Genomic DNA, 15,664 nt, shown 5'->3' with positions numbered 1-15,664 from the left:
TCCTCCTGCCCTCAATCATTCCCAGCATCAGGGTCTTTTCAAATGAATCTGCTCTTCGCATGAGGTGGCCAAAGTATTGGAGTTTCAGCTTCAACATCAGTCCTTCCAATGAATACCCAGGACTGATCTCCTTTAGTATGGACTGGTTGGATCTCCTTGCAGTCCAAGTGGCTCTCAAGAGTCTTCTCCAACACCACAGTTCAAAAGCATCAATTATTCGGTGCTCAGCTTTCTTCACAGTCCAACTCTTACATCCATACTGACCACTGGAAAAACCATAGCCTTGACTAGATGGATTTGTGTTGGCAAAATAATGTCTCTGCTTTTTAATATGCTGTCTAGGTTGGTCATAACTTTCCTTCCAAGGAGTAAGCGTCTTTTAATTTCATGGCTGCAGTCACCATCTGCAGGCTGTTGTAAATGATGTTGCAATGAACATGGGGGTACATATATCTTTTTGAGTTAAACTTTTCATTTTCTTCAGATAAATAGCCAGAAGTGGAATTGCTGAATTATGATACTTCTATTTTTATTTTTTTGAGGTATCTGCATACTGTTTTTTGTTTGTTTGCTTGTTTTGAAGACTTTTCTTTTATTTATTTACTTTTGGCTCCACTGAGTCTTTGTAGCTGCATGGAGGCTTTCTTTAGTTGCGGTGAGCGGGGGCTACTCTTTGTTGTGGTGTGCGGGCTTCTCATTGCAGTGGTTTCTCTCGTGGCCGAGCATGGGCTCTAGAATGTGGGCTCAGTAGTTGTGGTCCCGGACTTAGTTGCCCTTCAGCACGTGGAATCTTCCTGGACCAGCGTTCGAACACGTGTCCCGTGCGTTGGCAGGTGAATTCTTAACCACTGGACCACCAGGGAAGTTCCTTCCATGCTGTTTTCTAATTCTGTTTTAAAACAGGATTAAAACATAATCTCTTTTGGGTAGCTTATTTGGGAGTTTTCTTCTCTTTAGTCCTCCTCCTTCTTTCAGTCTTTGTAGCTGTAGAGGACATCTGTCTGGGGAGTAGAGCTTATGTCTACCCTGTTTGGGGGAGGAAAGCAATGTCTGGCTCACCATGATGCTCTGTCCACTGATGGCAAATCTTCCCACATGGCCCCATTGTTCTGAGCCAGTATCAGTTCCTAAGTCCAAGTTTTCATCATTGCTTCTCCTTGCCTATTTCATCCTAGTCTAGACTCTGGGTTTTTCATGTCTATTTGGCTCACTCAGGGTCTCATATTCCTTTCTCATGGTGGCCACAACAAATTTTCACATCTTTTCCCACCTTGGCAAGATGCCTAGAACTCTGTGTAACCATCTAGGCTACCGTTTTTGTGTTCTCCTAGCACCATTCTGGATGTAGCGGTTCTTCCGGGAGCTGCTGTTCTTCCTGGGACATTCTGGGAGGACAGACACATGTGCCCTCTGCTATGGCACTCCTGGCATGTGCAAACTTCATTGACTATGGCTACAGTAGGGAACACATTTCATATTATGACCGACTACATGCATACAACAGCTTAATGAAACAATATTTACCATTACTCCTTGCAATGTACTCTGGTATTTTCTATTCCGTTCCATTCATTCTGGTTTTAGCCCAATACATCAGTTTTATTATCCAAGAGTAGGTCTCAACCCACAGTTTGAAAAACATTGCCCTAACAGTGAGTTTCTCTCAGTCATTAGTCCTGGGATTTGGTTCGTGGGGTGTTCACTGGGCCCCATGCCAAAAATCAGGAAATAGTTTCACACTTGTTTTGTTCTTTCTCAAAACGCACAGCTTTTGGAATAAAAGAATGTCCTGCTTTTCAAGATGTTGACTCTACTACGAGTTTAAAATAAATCCATTCAGACCTTCAACAGACTTTTTATTTTCAGCTTTTTCCACTCCTTGATAGAGAACAGTATGCATAGAATATGACAGAATGATAGAGGAAAGAGAAGAGGAAAGAAGCAGAAAGAAATCAAACCTCAGTTAATATTTCCAAACATCTTACATTCTATTGCTCATGGTAATAATAATAGTTGATAATGATTGAGTGCATATTATCGGTCAGGCACTGTGCTTAGCATTTCACATTTATTATTTCAGTTAATCCTCATACCATCTCAATGATACGGTATGAATATTATCCCCATTTTAAGTATTAAAAAAATGAAGGCCAACCTAAATTTGACTCTGTTTCTTCCCTCAGCATCTAAAGACCATTTCTCATTTCTATTTCCCACTTTAGGCTTATTCCACCTCCATAAGATGAAGGATGGGGACTAGACTGTCTCAGCTAAAAAAGAGCTCACCAACCCTACACAAGGCACAGCTGCTTTCTATGAAGTCTGAAAAGTAATGGTCTGTTGTAAGCTTGCAGTTTGACCTGCACACAATCTCTCCTGTTCTCTCAGCCACTTCCCATCCAGTGCTTCCTATGGTCTAGAACTCAAGGTCATCTACAGTTCCCTCCCAAACTAAGAAGGGAGCCCTTCCTGGTTCTTATCAACCTGGAGGCCCTCATAGGAAATGACTCTTGCAGCTTTTCTTTATCTTTTCTAAAACTCACATCTGTCAAAGGGAGAAAGATGTCTGGATAATGCAAACGAGATAAATCACAAACTGTTAATTCTTGCCCTTCCAAATTAGCTAGTTCACGTATTCATGTTTGTTGACTGTGTCCTACACACTATGCTATGTACTTCTGGAGATTTGGTGGTGAACAGGACAGGTCAAACTCCTGCCCTTCTGGAGTTTATGTTCTAGAGGCAGGGGTCTCCAACCTCTGGGCCGAGGACCCGTACCTCCCCGTCAGATCATCAGCAGCATTAGATTAGAAATAAAGGGCACAAATAATGCAATGCACTTGAATCATCCCCAAACCATCCCCTCCCCTTACTCAGTCTGTGGAAAAACTGTCTTCCATGAAACTGGTACCTGGTGCCAAAAAGGTTGGGGACAACTGCATAGGGGTTGGTTTCAGGGCAGGGTAGACACTGACAGGTCAGGTGCTTTTTGACCTTCTCTCAAATGACACCTCCCAGGAAGAATGCTTTTTGCATAACATAGAAGTTTATTCCTTCTCTTCTCTTTTCCCCACCCAACAAAATAAAAAAGTTTTGTAAAATAACACTTTTACTATGTTAAAAAATGTAAAATTAATATTATCTTATTAATACTTGAATGCAGTATAGAAAAATATGCCCAAATAAGCAATACAAAATCAAAAATTAGGCAAGATTTTATTTAATGCACTTGGTGCTTGTAAGCCTCTCAGTTCATTCCTGTCCAGATTTTTGACACACAATTCTCTGTGTGTCAATGCACAAGCCTGTTTCTCTCCTTTATTTTAATCAGTTTTAAAGTTTGAAAATCCTGGTTCATACCATAATGGTAATAGTGATGCATTCTTTTTATCTGGCAATGGGGAGTCTTCTTTAATCCCACCCTAAAAGTGGTAACAAAGTTAATGCCTTATGATCATCCTTTAGTAAAAATGAAGAACTAAGCTGCAATAATTCATCTGCCTTTTTGGGGCACCAAGTTTAGGTCAATGATTCAGAATTTTCAAAAAGAAAATAGTTGTTTCATCTGAAGGAATTTTCCTAGTATTTATCATTTCTCTTCTGGAAAGTAATGATTACAAATTTGAAACTGAGACATGGAATGTAACAATACCCCTACCCAGACTGGTTCCAAATCGGGAAAGGAGTACGTCAAGGCTATATATTGTCACCCTGCTTATTTAACTTATATGCAGAGTACATCTTATAAAATGCTGGGCTGGATGAAGCACAAGCTGGAGTCAAGATTGCTAGGAGAAATATGAATAACCTCAGATATGCAGATGACACCACCCTTATGGCAGAAAGCAAAGAGAAACTAAAGAGCCTCTTGATGAAAGTAAAAGAGGAGATTGAAAAAGCTGGCTTAAAACTCAACATTCAAAAAACTAAGATCATTGGCATCCAGTCCCATCACTTCATGGCAAATAGATGGGGAATCAGTGGAAACAGTGAGAGACTTTATTTTCTTGGGCTCCAAAATCACTGCATATGGAGACTGCAAGCCATGAAGTTAGAAGACTCTTGCTCCTTGGAAGAAAAGTTATGACCAACCTGCTGCTGCTGCTGCTAAGTCGCTTCAGTCGTGTCCGACTCCGTGCGACCCCATAGACGGCAGTCCACCAGGCTCCCCCGTCCCTGGGATTCTCCAGGCAAGAACACTGGAGTGGGTTGCCATTTCCTTCTCCAATGCATGAAAGTGAAAAGTGAAAGTGAAGTTGCTCAGTCGTGTCCGACTCCTAGCGACCCCATGGACTGCAGCCTACCAGGCTCCTCCATCCGTGGGATTTTCCAGGCAACAGTACTGGAGTGGGTTGCCATTGCCTTCTCTGATGACCAACCTAGGCAGCATATTAAAAAGCAGAGACATTACTGACAAAGCTATGGCTTTTCCAGTAGTCATGTATGGATGTGAGAATTGGACTATAAAGTAAGCTGAGCACTGAAGAATTGATGCCCTTGAACTGTGTTGTTGGAGAAGACTCTTGAGAGCCCCTTGGATAGCAAGGAGATCAAACCAGTCAATCCTAAAGGAAATCAGTCCTGAATATTCATTGGAAGGACTGATGCTGAAGCTGAAGTTCCAATACTTTGGCCACCTGATGCGAAGAACTGACTCCTTGGAAAGGACCCTGATGCTGGGAAAGATTGAAGGCAGGAGGAGAAGGGGATGACAGAGGATGAGATGGTTGGATGGTATCACCGACTCGATGGATGTGAGTTTGAGCAAGCTCTGGGAGTTGGTGATGGACATGGAAGCCTGGTGTGCTGCAGTCCATAGGGTTGCAAAAAGTCAGACATGACTGAGCAGCTGAACTGAATTTGATTTCAGTCTCTGTCCTTACTGTCCTTTTCAATATGTTGCAACAATACTGGGAACAAAAAGGAGCTAGGGTGATTGCTTTCATGTCTTACTTGCCATAACAACATGTCACTTGGAATCCTGGACATGTTTCGCTTGTTGAATTATCGTGTTATTTTCTCCCTGAAGTTATAAATTTCAGTTCATTAAAAATATCAATATCAGTTAAATATACTAATTCTGAATCCCAAACATCATCTCTAAAAATGAGATTGCTTGCCAAATGAGATTGCTTTTTCACTAGAAAAATGTGACTGTCATTTCTGAGTTTACTTATTATGCTTAACACTTCCCTCTGGGCTCCTGTAGGACAATCAATGAACTTTATTCAGTATGCTTCAGCAGGAGGGTCTGGCTAACTCCAATCTGAAGAAAACACATCAATATTTTGGCTAGTCCATGAGCTGTCTTTAATATATATAACAACCTTCATCATGTTTTTTTTTTTTTAACACTTCCATGAGATCCAGCAGAATAATTTCTAGATATAAGTAGAATTCCTATGATGCTGATTTCTAAGCACAAGTATTATTAGTAGATTTAACAATATTCAAATAACTTTTTGTTTTCTAGCCATTTCTGCTGGTTCTATTTCTCATACTTTCTTTATTATTTTTCCAGTTTAATAGATATTGATCAATGAGGCATTTTTTCCAGTTTTGTTAATATATCTGATCCAATTGAAGGCAATGGCACCCCACTCCAGTACTCTTGCCTGGAAAATCCTATGGATGGAGGAGCCTGGTGGGCTGCCGTCTATGGGGTCGCCCAGAATCGGACACGACTGAAGCGACTTAGCAAAAAAAAAAAAAAAAAAAAATGTGTGTGAAGTTAAATTTAAACTCACATAGACACACACACACACACATACATCCCTTGTCATCTTGTATAAACTAGAAGAGCTGAATAACTTACATAACAAAATAGCATCCATGCTATTTTGGGGATGGATCTCAGACTCAATACTGGATTTTAACCGCATGAGGAGCATGGCTTTGGAAGATTCTGCAATAATGTAGACCCAACTAGAAACAGTATTATCCCAAAGAGTTGTAAATTTTAATTTATCAGCTGGTTTAGCATTAAAAAATCACACGCATCATTTCTATTCACGTTAATGTTTTAACATCTATATGAGCCATTTTCTCTTTTGCCAAACCATATGCAACAGAAATCGTATTAACGATCTGTAAAACAACTAAGAAATTGTGCCAATACTTACTTGTCTTTTGTTTTCATTTAAAAGTGTTTGAGAGGCTTGTTGACAAGTTCAGTATGCTGTGCTTCAGAGTCCTCTTAGTTCTGAAGGCGTCATTACAAATCATATATTGGGATTTGTCACTTGTTGGATTTTACTCACCGAAAAAAATACTGTAAATAATCTGCCTCACAAAATCTTCCAATCTTCTTTTCTTTTTAGCATGCATCTTCAACGAAGTTGAAGCTTACAATTAGAGCTGATATTTTTCTCAAGATTGTCTACAGTTCTAGATATTTGGAGGTTGAACTGGCCTCCAATTTTCCCTTCAACATTCTTTTCTCTTATAATGATAGGGAGAAATCCCATTAAAGGAAAATCAGGCTAATTTAATTAAATGTACATTTGGTGCACACCTGAAACATATCCTATTTGATAATGTCCTTTCAGAAAAATGTTTTACAGTGAAGTCTGCATAATATAAAATATATTTTGTTAATTGTCCTGTAATAATGGTCATACTCATATCATATACCAAAAACTCAAATGAGATATTTATTAGTAGAAGACAGAATAACTTGTACTAGTCAACTGAAATTCATCATAACCTTCCATTATTTCTCTTAATTCTGCTCATAGCAACCGGATTCAGTATTTCCGACAAGTTCACAATTCTTAATAAAAATCCAATGATGTGTTCCTTCTATTCTACTCTATTCTATTGCACTTTGTTAAAAAAAATTAAGTCTGGTTATAACCCATTAGCTGTATTTTACCATCTACAAATGTATTATGTCTTGCCATTAGTCTGAATAATACTGGCATAGATGATAAACGTGAAAAAAACAAGAGAAGTGAGAGAGTGGTAGTGCTGCAGGAAAATATAAAAGAATGATGTGCTAGAATAGCGAATGACTGGGTAAGGAGGAATTTTGCCAGGATGGTCAGGAAAGGTTTCTTGGAGGAAGTGACATTAAATTATGTTCTGTAGAATTTAGGCTACTGATATGAGCCCATTCTCAGTATTTATGGATAGTTTGAACCCCAGCTACACTACAACCTCCTGCAGGACAAGACTTTTTTCCACTTAAAAAAAAAACCTCCCCCAGCATTCAGTCTGTGCTGTGTGTGAAGTAGATGCTGGACAATTGCTAGGTCAATGCTAACTATTGCAAATCACCATCTAGCGGAGCTGACATCCCTGCACGTGGAGCAGATGAGAGCCTGTGCCAGGTGGTGAGGGTTGAGAAGGCCCTTGAATCTTCCCCATTATGGCCTGTGCCTGAAATTTCATAATTAGAAATTCACTCCTTTGTCTTCAAGCCTTTATCAATTAAGTCTTAACAACCATTTGTGCCTCTGTGGAATCAGTATAATTTCTATGAGTCATAGTTGAATTTACAAAGAAGAGTTGGCTGGTTAATCCCTCCTAAGCACCAGTCCTGCAGGCTGGAGAGTGGCTCCCAGGTGCTCAGGGTTGCCTGTCTAGACAGGAGGCCCCACCAGACTACTCAGGCCCCACTAACTAAGAGGTCCAGAGAGAAACAGACTCAGTGAAGGCACCTGATTAATGACTTCAGGATTAAAATAATGGTATAAAGAGTGACTGACCATTAATTACCCACATTTACATGCTAATTTTGATATTTTTGCTTTAAAGAGACATAATACCAAGTCAGAAATTAGTTTCCTCTTTGAAATCTCAATTATCATCAATTTTGGGCAATTTACTCTAGCCTTGGTTTGCTTCTTAACTCCAGGGAGGAATCTCTCTGGCTTTACTTGAGTGGTCAGAACAGAAGTCTTCCAAGGCAAGGCAGCTCGGGCAATATCTGGGCCCTGGAGTGGCCCTTCAGCTGGGAATCAGGGAGCGCCAGAACCCTGATGCTTTGCTCTGAGACAGGCACAGATCACTGAAGGTCAGATAATCACACCTGTGTATAAAGCATTGCGTGTGTGGGGGGCAGTCCTCTTCTCTTCTCTCAACTTTTCTCCTGGTGCCTAGATCTATCTTACCTCTCACTTCCAACAGGAACTGAATATCCAACCATCCATTCTTTCCCCTCTACATACTCTGGTGTTTCAACAAATGGTGTTGAGAAAACTGGAAATTCACATGCAAAAGAATGAATCTGGACCCTAACTTTACATCATGTACAAAAATTAACACAAAATGGGTCAAACATCTACTCTAAAGACCACAAACTATAAATTATTAGAAGAAAACAGGGAAACATTAGGGGGAAAAGTTTCATAGCATTGGATTTGGCAATAATTTTCTGGGTATGACACCTAAAGAGCTGACAACAAAGTAAAAAATAGATAAATTGGACTTTATCAAAATTTAAAAGTCATAAAGTTGGGACTTCCCTGGTGGTCTAGTGGCTAAGACTCCTCGCTCTGAAATGCAGGGGGTCTGGATTCGATCCCTGGCCAGGGAACTAGATCTCATATTCTGCAAGTAAAGATCCTGCATGCTACGACTAAGACCCAGTGCAGCCAAGTAAATAAATACAAATACATATATTTTTTAAGCCATAAAATTAAAATTTCTGTTGACACAATCAACAGAGGGAAAGGGCAACCCACAAATGGGGAGAAAATAATATATTTGACAAATCATATACTTGCAAATCATGTATCCATCATGTATCCGATATCGAGAATATATAAAGATCTCCTCCAACAGTTCAACAAAAAGACAACCTGATTAAATAATAGGCCAAAGAGTTGAATACACACTTCTCCAAAGAAGACTTGTAAATGGTCAATAAGCCATGAAAAATGGTCAGTATCATCATTGCTATTGTTCAGTCTCTAAGTCCTGTCTGATTGCAGCACAACAGGCTTCCCTGTCCTGTATCTCCCGGAGTTTGCTCACACTTCTATCCATTGAATTGGTGATGCCATCCAACCATCTCATCCTCTGTTACGCCCTACTCCTTTTGCCTTCAATCTTTCCCAGCGTTGAGGTCTTTTCCATTGAGTTGGCTCTTTGCATCAGGTGGCCAAAGTATTGGAGCTTCAGTTTCAGCGTCAGTCCTTCCAATGAATATTCAGGACTGATTTCCTTTAGGATGGACTAGTTGGATCTCCTTGTTGTCAAAGGGACTCTCAAGAGTCTTCTCCAGCACCACAGTTCAAAAGCATCAATTTTTCAGTGCTCAGCCTTCTTTATGGTCCAACTCTCACATCTATACACAACTACTGGAAAAACCATAGCTTTGACTCTACAGATATTTTTCAGTAAAGTGATGTCTCTGCTTTTTAATACGCTGTCTAGATTTGTCATAGCTTTTCTTCCAAGGAGCAACCTTCTTTTAATTTCATGCCTGCAGTCACCACCTGCAGTGATTTTGGAATCCCCCCCGCCCCCCGCCCCAAATAAAGTCTCTCACTGTTTCCATTGTTTCCCCATCTATTTGCCATGAAGTGATGGGACCAGATGCCATGATCTTCATTTTTTGAATGTTGAGTTTTAAGCTAGCCCTTTTCCACTCTCCTTTCACCCTCATCAAGAGGCTTTTTAGTTCCTCTTCACTTTCTGACATTAGAGTGGTGTCATCTGCATATCTGAGGTTGTTGATATTTCTCCCTGTAATCTTGATTCTAGTTTGTGATTCATCCAGCCTGGCATTTCACATGATGTACTCTGCATGTAAGTTAAACAAGCAGGGTGACAATATACAGCCTTGACGTACTCTTTTCCCAATTTTGAACCAGTCTGTTGTTCCATGTCTGGTCTAACTGTTGTTTCTTGTCCTGCATACAGGTTTCTTAGGAGGCAGGTAAGGTGGTCTGGTATTCCCATCTCTTTAAGAATTTTCCATAGTTTATTGTGATCCACACAATCAAAGGCTTTAGTGTAGTCAATGAAGCATAAGTAAATGTTCGTTGTTTTTTTTTTTTTTGAATCCCCTTGCTTTTTCTATGATCCAACAGATGTTGGCAATTCGATCTCTGGCTCCTCTGCCTTTTCTAAATCCAGCTTGTACATCTGGAAGTTCTCAGTTCATATACATTTAAGCCTAGCTTGAAAGATTTTGAGCATTACCTTGGTAACTTGTGAAATGAGTGCAACTGTACAGTAGTTAGAACATTTTTTGGCATTGCCTTTCTGACTGGAATGAAAACTGACCTTTTCCAGTACTGCGGCCTCTGCTGAGTTTTCCAGATTTGCTAGTATATTGACTATAGAGCTTTAATACTATCATCTTTTAGGATTTTAAATAGCTCAACTGGAATTCCATCACCTCCACCAGCTTTGTTCATAGCAATGCTTCCTAACGCTTTGACGTCACATTCCAGGATGTCTGACTCTAGGTGAGTGACCACACCACCATGGTTATCTAGGCCATTAAGACCTTTTTTGTGTAGTTCTTCTGTGTATTCTTGACATCTCTTCTGGTTCTGTTAGGTCCTTGCTGTTTCTGTCCTTTATTGTGCCCATCTTTGCATGAATTGTTCCCTTAGTATATCCAGTTTTCTTGAAGAGATCTCTAGTCTTTCCTATTCTATTGTTTTCCTTTATTTCTTTACATTGTTCACTTAAGAAGGCTTCTTCCCTTCCTTGATATTCTCTGGAACTCTGCATTCAGTTGGTTATGTCTTTCTCTTTCGCCTTTCAATTTTCTTCTCTTCTCAGCTATTTGTAAGGCCTCCTCAGACAACCACTTTGCCTTCTTGCATTTTTTTTCCTTGGGGATGGTTCATTAATTATTAGAGAAATGTAAATCAGAATCACAATTATGGGATCATCTCATACCCATTAGGATGGTTGCTATCAAAAATCAAAGAAACAAAAAAACCAAATAAATTCCAATAAAACAGCACTGGTGAGGATGCAGAGAACTTGTAATCCTTGTGTACACCGGTGGGAAAATAAAATGTAAAAGAGTGCAGTGGCTGTGGAAAACAGTATGACTGTTCCACAAAAATATGAAAAAAATAGAATTACTGTGTGATCCAGCAATTCCGCTTCTCCCTATAAACCCAGAAGAATTGGAAGCAGAGTCTGGAGGAGGTATTTGTATACCCATGCGCATAGCAGCATTATTCATAATGGCCAAAAGGCAGAAGCAACCCAAGTGTCCACTGACAGAGAATGGATAACAATTGTATATACATACAACGGAGTAGTATCCAGCCTTAAAAAGGAAGGAAATTCTGACACATGCTACAATAAAGCTAAGCCCTGAAGGCATCATGCTAAGTTAAACAAACCACGCCCAGAGGACAAATGCTGTATGATTCCACTTACAAAAGTGACCTAGGTAGTCAAATTCACTGACAGAAAGTAGAATGGCGCATTGCCAGGGACTAGGGTAGTGGGGAGTTTAATGGGTACAGAGTTTCAGTGCTGCAAGAGGAAGAGTCTGGAGTGGTATAACAAAGGGTACGTACTTAACATTTCTGGACTGTATGCTTAACAATAGGAGAAGGCAATGGCACCCCACTCCAGTACTCTTGCCTGGAAAATCCTGTGGATGAAGGAGCCTGGTAGGCTGCAGTCCATGGGGTCACCAAGAGTCAAACATGACTGAGCGACTTCACTTTGACTTTTCACTTTCCTGCATTGGAGAAGGAAATAGCAACCCACTCCAGTGTTCTTGCTTGGAGAATCCCAGGGACGGGGGAGCCTGGTGGGCTGCCGTCTATGGGGTCGCACAGAGTCGGACACGACTGAAGCAACTTAGCAACAGCAACAACAGCAACAAAATGATGGTAAACATTGTGGTATTTTACGACACAATTTTTAAAAAGTCCATGCAATTAAGCTTGCCCTCGTTGAGAATGTAATTTGATGGGACAAAAACCCAAGGCTTCATATAATTTGCTAAATTTAAAAAATACTTAAGGCACTTTAATTACTATATGGTTATGTAAATGACTAAGTTGATAAATTAAGCATAGAACAATTTGCTAAAATAGATCCTAGGTTAACAAATAATGTGCAGAATTGGTTAAGGTGTTTCTATGTTTATATTTAGGGAAAATGTTTTAACTATTAGATAGCTTCAGCATTTAATGCATGAGTGTACAAAGGTGAGATTTTAGAGTTTTTAAAACTGATAAGACAAGTCCTTTGTTTTTTAGGTGGCACCACGTTGAGATTTATCTATTATCAAATTAATCTCAACAAAAATGTAAAAAAATAAGAATAAAGTTCTACCACCCAGATTTAACTTTATTTCCTTTCCAGTCATTTTTTTCCATGCATAGATTTAAAAAGCACTTAGTTACGATCATATTACATATGAATAGTTACCATTATTTTTAAAAGGTTGCAAATATAATAGATCACAGAACATGTAAATTTTTAGTTTCCACTTCTTTATGTCTGGAAAATTACAGAATTTCAGGATATTCCCCCTCTTCTCTAGTATATTTTGGTACATTATAATATTTTCCTTATTATGATAAAATTGAAATGATGTAATTTAAAATTGAGGGACTTCCCTGGAAGTCCAGTGATGAAGACTCTGTGCTGCCACCGCAAGGAGCACAGGTTCGATACCTGGTCAGGGAATTAAGATCCTGAATCCTGCGGCCCAAAAAATAAATAAAATTAAAACTGTAAAGAGCATTTTCTAAGTTATGGATTATTTCCTTAGAATCTATTCCTATAAACAAAGTTCAAAATCAAGATTTAAACATTAAGGGTTTTCATAATTGTAAGGGTTTTGATACTGCCAAGTTGTTTACCAACCTAAAAAATGTCCGACTGCTATCACACAGCACTCTTGCCAGCCTTTAAAATTATTATTTTTTGTTAATTTTTTTGGTGGAAAATTGTTATTTTACTTTGCACTACTTTGAACTTTTTGCAATATGTTTTTTTCCTAATTGTACATCCTATGTTTTTCTTTCTCTCTTTTTTTTTTAGTATTTACTCATGTGTCTTGCTCATCTACAACTGGCTTCTATTTTTTGTGATTGTATTTAATCTATTCTTAGTAAGTAATAACACTTTGTATCATAGCTTCTGCAAATACTTTTCCCAGTCTATTGCTTACTTTTAAAATTTGACTATTTTAATTTAATTGACTTTTTAATTTACCTATGATGAAATCAGCTCTTATTTTCATTTTGTGTTTTCCAGGGAATATGTTGTGTGTGCAGAATGGGGTTAAAGGTAAATGATAATGAACCTACATTACTATCCAATAGTGTCATTTAGAAATAACACAGGAGCTGTTATATCATTCCTGACCCTGAGTCTGACACTTGCTCTGCTGAGTTCTTACTCCATCTCTCAGTCTGCCAAACCCTTTGGGTGAGGGTTGCCATATCAAATACAGGATGCCCAATCAAATCTGAATTTCAGATAAACAACAAATTAAAAAAAAAATCAGCATGTCTTAAATATTTCATGGGCTATACTGATATTTTGAAAAATCATTCTTTGTTCATTTGAGATTCAACTGTAATTAGGCAGGCTGAATTTTTGCTATACCTGGCACTCCTACTTGGGCTAGTTTATTAACACTCGTGTCCTTAACATCATCCTGTATTATGGTTGAGGGTGGGGATGGTGGGAGCTTACAGAAGCTAGTATCTGTTCTCAGAGTTTGTACTCTGGTTTCCCACAGAATTTTTGCAGTCAGAAACATAATCTGGACTATTTCAATGACTCCTAGAAGAAAGAGCACTGTGTTTTCCTGCTACCTAATGCAGAGTTTTTTTTTCCTGTGGTCATGTATGGATGTGAGAGTTGGACTGTGAAGAAGGCTGAGCGCCGAAGAATTGATGCTTTTGAACTGTGGTGTTGGAGAAGGCTCTTGAGAGTCCCTTGGACTGCAAGGAGATCCAACCAGTCCATTCTGAAGGAGATCAGCCCTGGGATTTCTTTGGAAGGAATGATGCTAAAGCTGAAACTCCAGTACTTTGTCCACCTCATACGAAGAGTTGACTCATTGGAAAAGACTCTGATGCTGGGAGGGATTGGGGGCAAGAGAAGGGGACGACAGAGGATGAGATGGCTGGATGGCATCACTGACTCGAAGGACGTGAGTCTGAGTGAACTCCGGGAGTTGGTGATGGACAGGGAGGCCTGGCGTGCTGCGATTCATGGGGTCGCAAAGAGTCGGACACGACTGAGCGACTGATCTAATGCAGAGTTATCCACATGTATCTGATCACAGAACCACCTGAGGCTCTCTTCCCCTGGGGAGTCTGATTCTTTCAGCGTGAAGAAGGATCCAAGTGCCAGCAGTTTTCACAAGAGCCCAGGTGGGATTCTCCTGGTCAGATAAGTCTGTGGAACTCTGGCAGCCCTGGCATTGGAGGCCTCTGAGTAACACCTGGCAGGAAGTCACGGTCCAAGACAGATTCAGATCTCCCACTCTTACAACCTACTCAAAATCACTGACACAACATTCCGCAGTGCTGATCATCCTTGTAAGTTGCTTTGCCGTTCACGAAGTTCATCCCTTTTGGTCTTCATTCTTAATTCTTCAGGAAAGCAGGGAAGCTTATTTCCGCTTTACAGAGGAGGACAGGGAGGCTCACAGGGGCTAAGATCACACGTCAAGTTCTAGAAGCCGCCTGAGCAGCAAAGCCCGCCTTCTTTCCACCCCACCAAGCTACCTCTTTTAGCCTGCAAAACGTCCGTGGGGACCGCTAAAGCCGGATTTCAGGTGACTTCCGTTCTTAAATCTGCTGGCAGCCGCAGGCCTGCAATTAACAAACGAGGTGCAGCTATCGGTGCCTGCAATTATAAACAGAGGTGGAGGAGCGATCGGTGCCTGCAATTAACAAGGGGTGCAGAGATCGGTGTCTGCTATTAACAAACAGGGGTGGAGAGATCTGCGCGCTGCTAAGCGCAGGCACCCGGGCCCGCGGGCGAGCTGGGGCTGGACCCCGGTGGGCCGGCTCCGGGCGCTCCCGGTGCGGAGGGGCGGGCCGCCTTCCCACTGGTCCGCTCCAGCCGCGCGGCCTGCTGGCCACAGTTCCCAGCGGGCACCACCCGCTCGCGAGCCCGGCAGCCCGGAGCGGCGCGCGCCGGCCCGAGGGCGGGGACGTGCTCCGAGGACGCGCGCGGGGCTGGGCCTCCAACCGCCGCTCGCGGGGAAGAGGGCGGCTTCCCGCGAAGCCCGCCGCCGCCGCCGCCGACTCGGAGGTGCCGAGGGTTGTGGGGGAGCTTGGGGCGCGTGGGGGACATCGCCGCCGCCCGGCGCGGCCCGGAGGTTGGTAGCTGGTGACCGTAGAGAGTCCTCGGGAAGTTAGGTGTTGACTTTTTGCTTAAGGTTGGAAGACAAAAAGAAACGCACCAGACGCTTTCCGTTTCCCATTCCCCTGCCTACGTGCGCGGCCGGAGGCGGGGCAGAGGACGCGCCGGCTCCCGCGCTGGAGACAAAGGCGGCGGCGGCGGCGGCGACAGTGGCCGTGCGCCCGGATCAGTGGCCGGCCGAGTCCGTGCGCGCCCCTGCCAGCGCCCCCTCTCCCTGGCCTCGTCCCAAGTTGGCATTGTTGCGGGAAGTGTGGACGCTGAACCCCTTGGCGGTCTTAGAAATGCGCCAGCCTGACTTTCTGCGGCTCCAGGGACAACGCTCCCCCTCACCCCC

General features: G+C 41.6%; 1 protein-coding gene across 5 annotated transcripts in view; it reads left to right on the top strand.

The window, feature by feature from the left end:
- Positions 1 to 14,158: 14,158 nt before the first annotated feature.
- Positions 14,159 to 15,664, top strand: part of HHAT (hedgehog acyltransferase) — a 354,446-nt gene continuing 352,940 nt past the window's right edge. The window contains exon 1 of one of the 5 annotated variants that reach the window (XM_027565683.1): positions 14,159 to 14,737. The gene's annotated coding sequence lies outside the window, so the exon portion shown is untranslated. Of the gene's footprint in view, positions 14,738 to 15,116; positions 15,287 to 15,664 lie in introns of those variants that run through there. The other 4 variants (XM_027565682.1, XM_027565686.1, XM_027565687.1 and 1 more) reach the window with 4 other exon arrangements.

The sequence above is a fragment of the Bos indicus x Bos taurus genome, chromosome 16 (assembly GCF_003369695.1).
Source record: "Bos indicus x Bos taurus breed Angus x Brahman F1 hybrid chromosome 16, Bos_hybrid_MaternalHap_v2.0, whole genome shotgun sequence".
Lineage (NCBI taxonomy): Eukaryota > Metazoa > Chordata > Mammalia > Artiodactyla > Bovidae > Bos > Bos indicus x Bos taurus.
The sequence above is the reverse complement of the archived record's forward strand: the minus strand, read 5'-3'. Positions and strand labels throughout refer to the sequence as shown.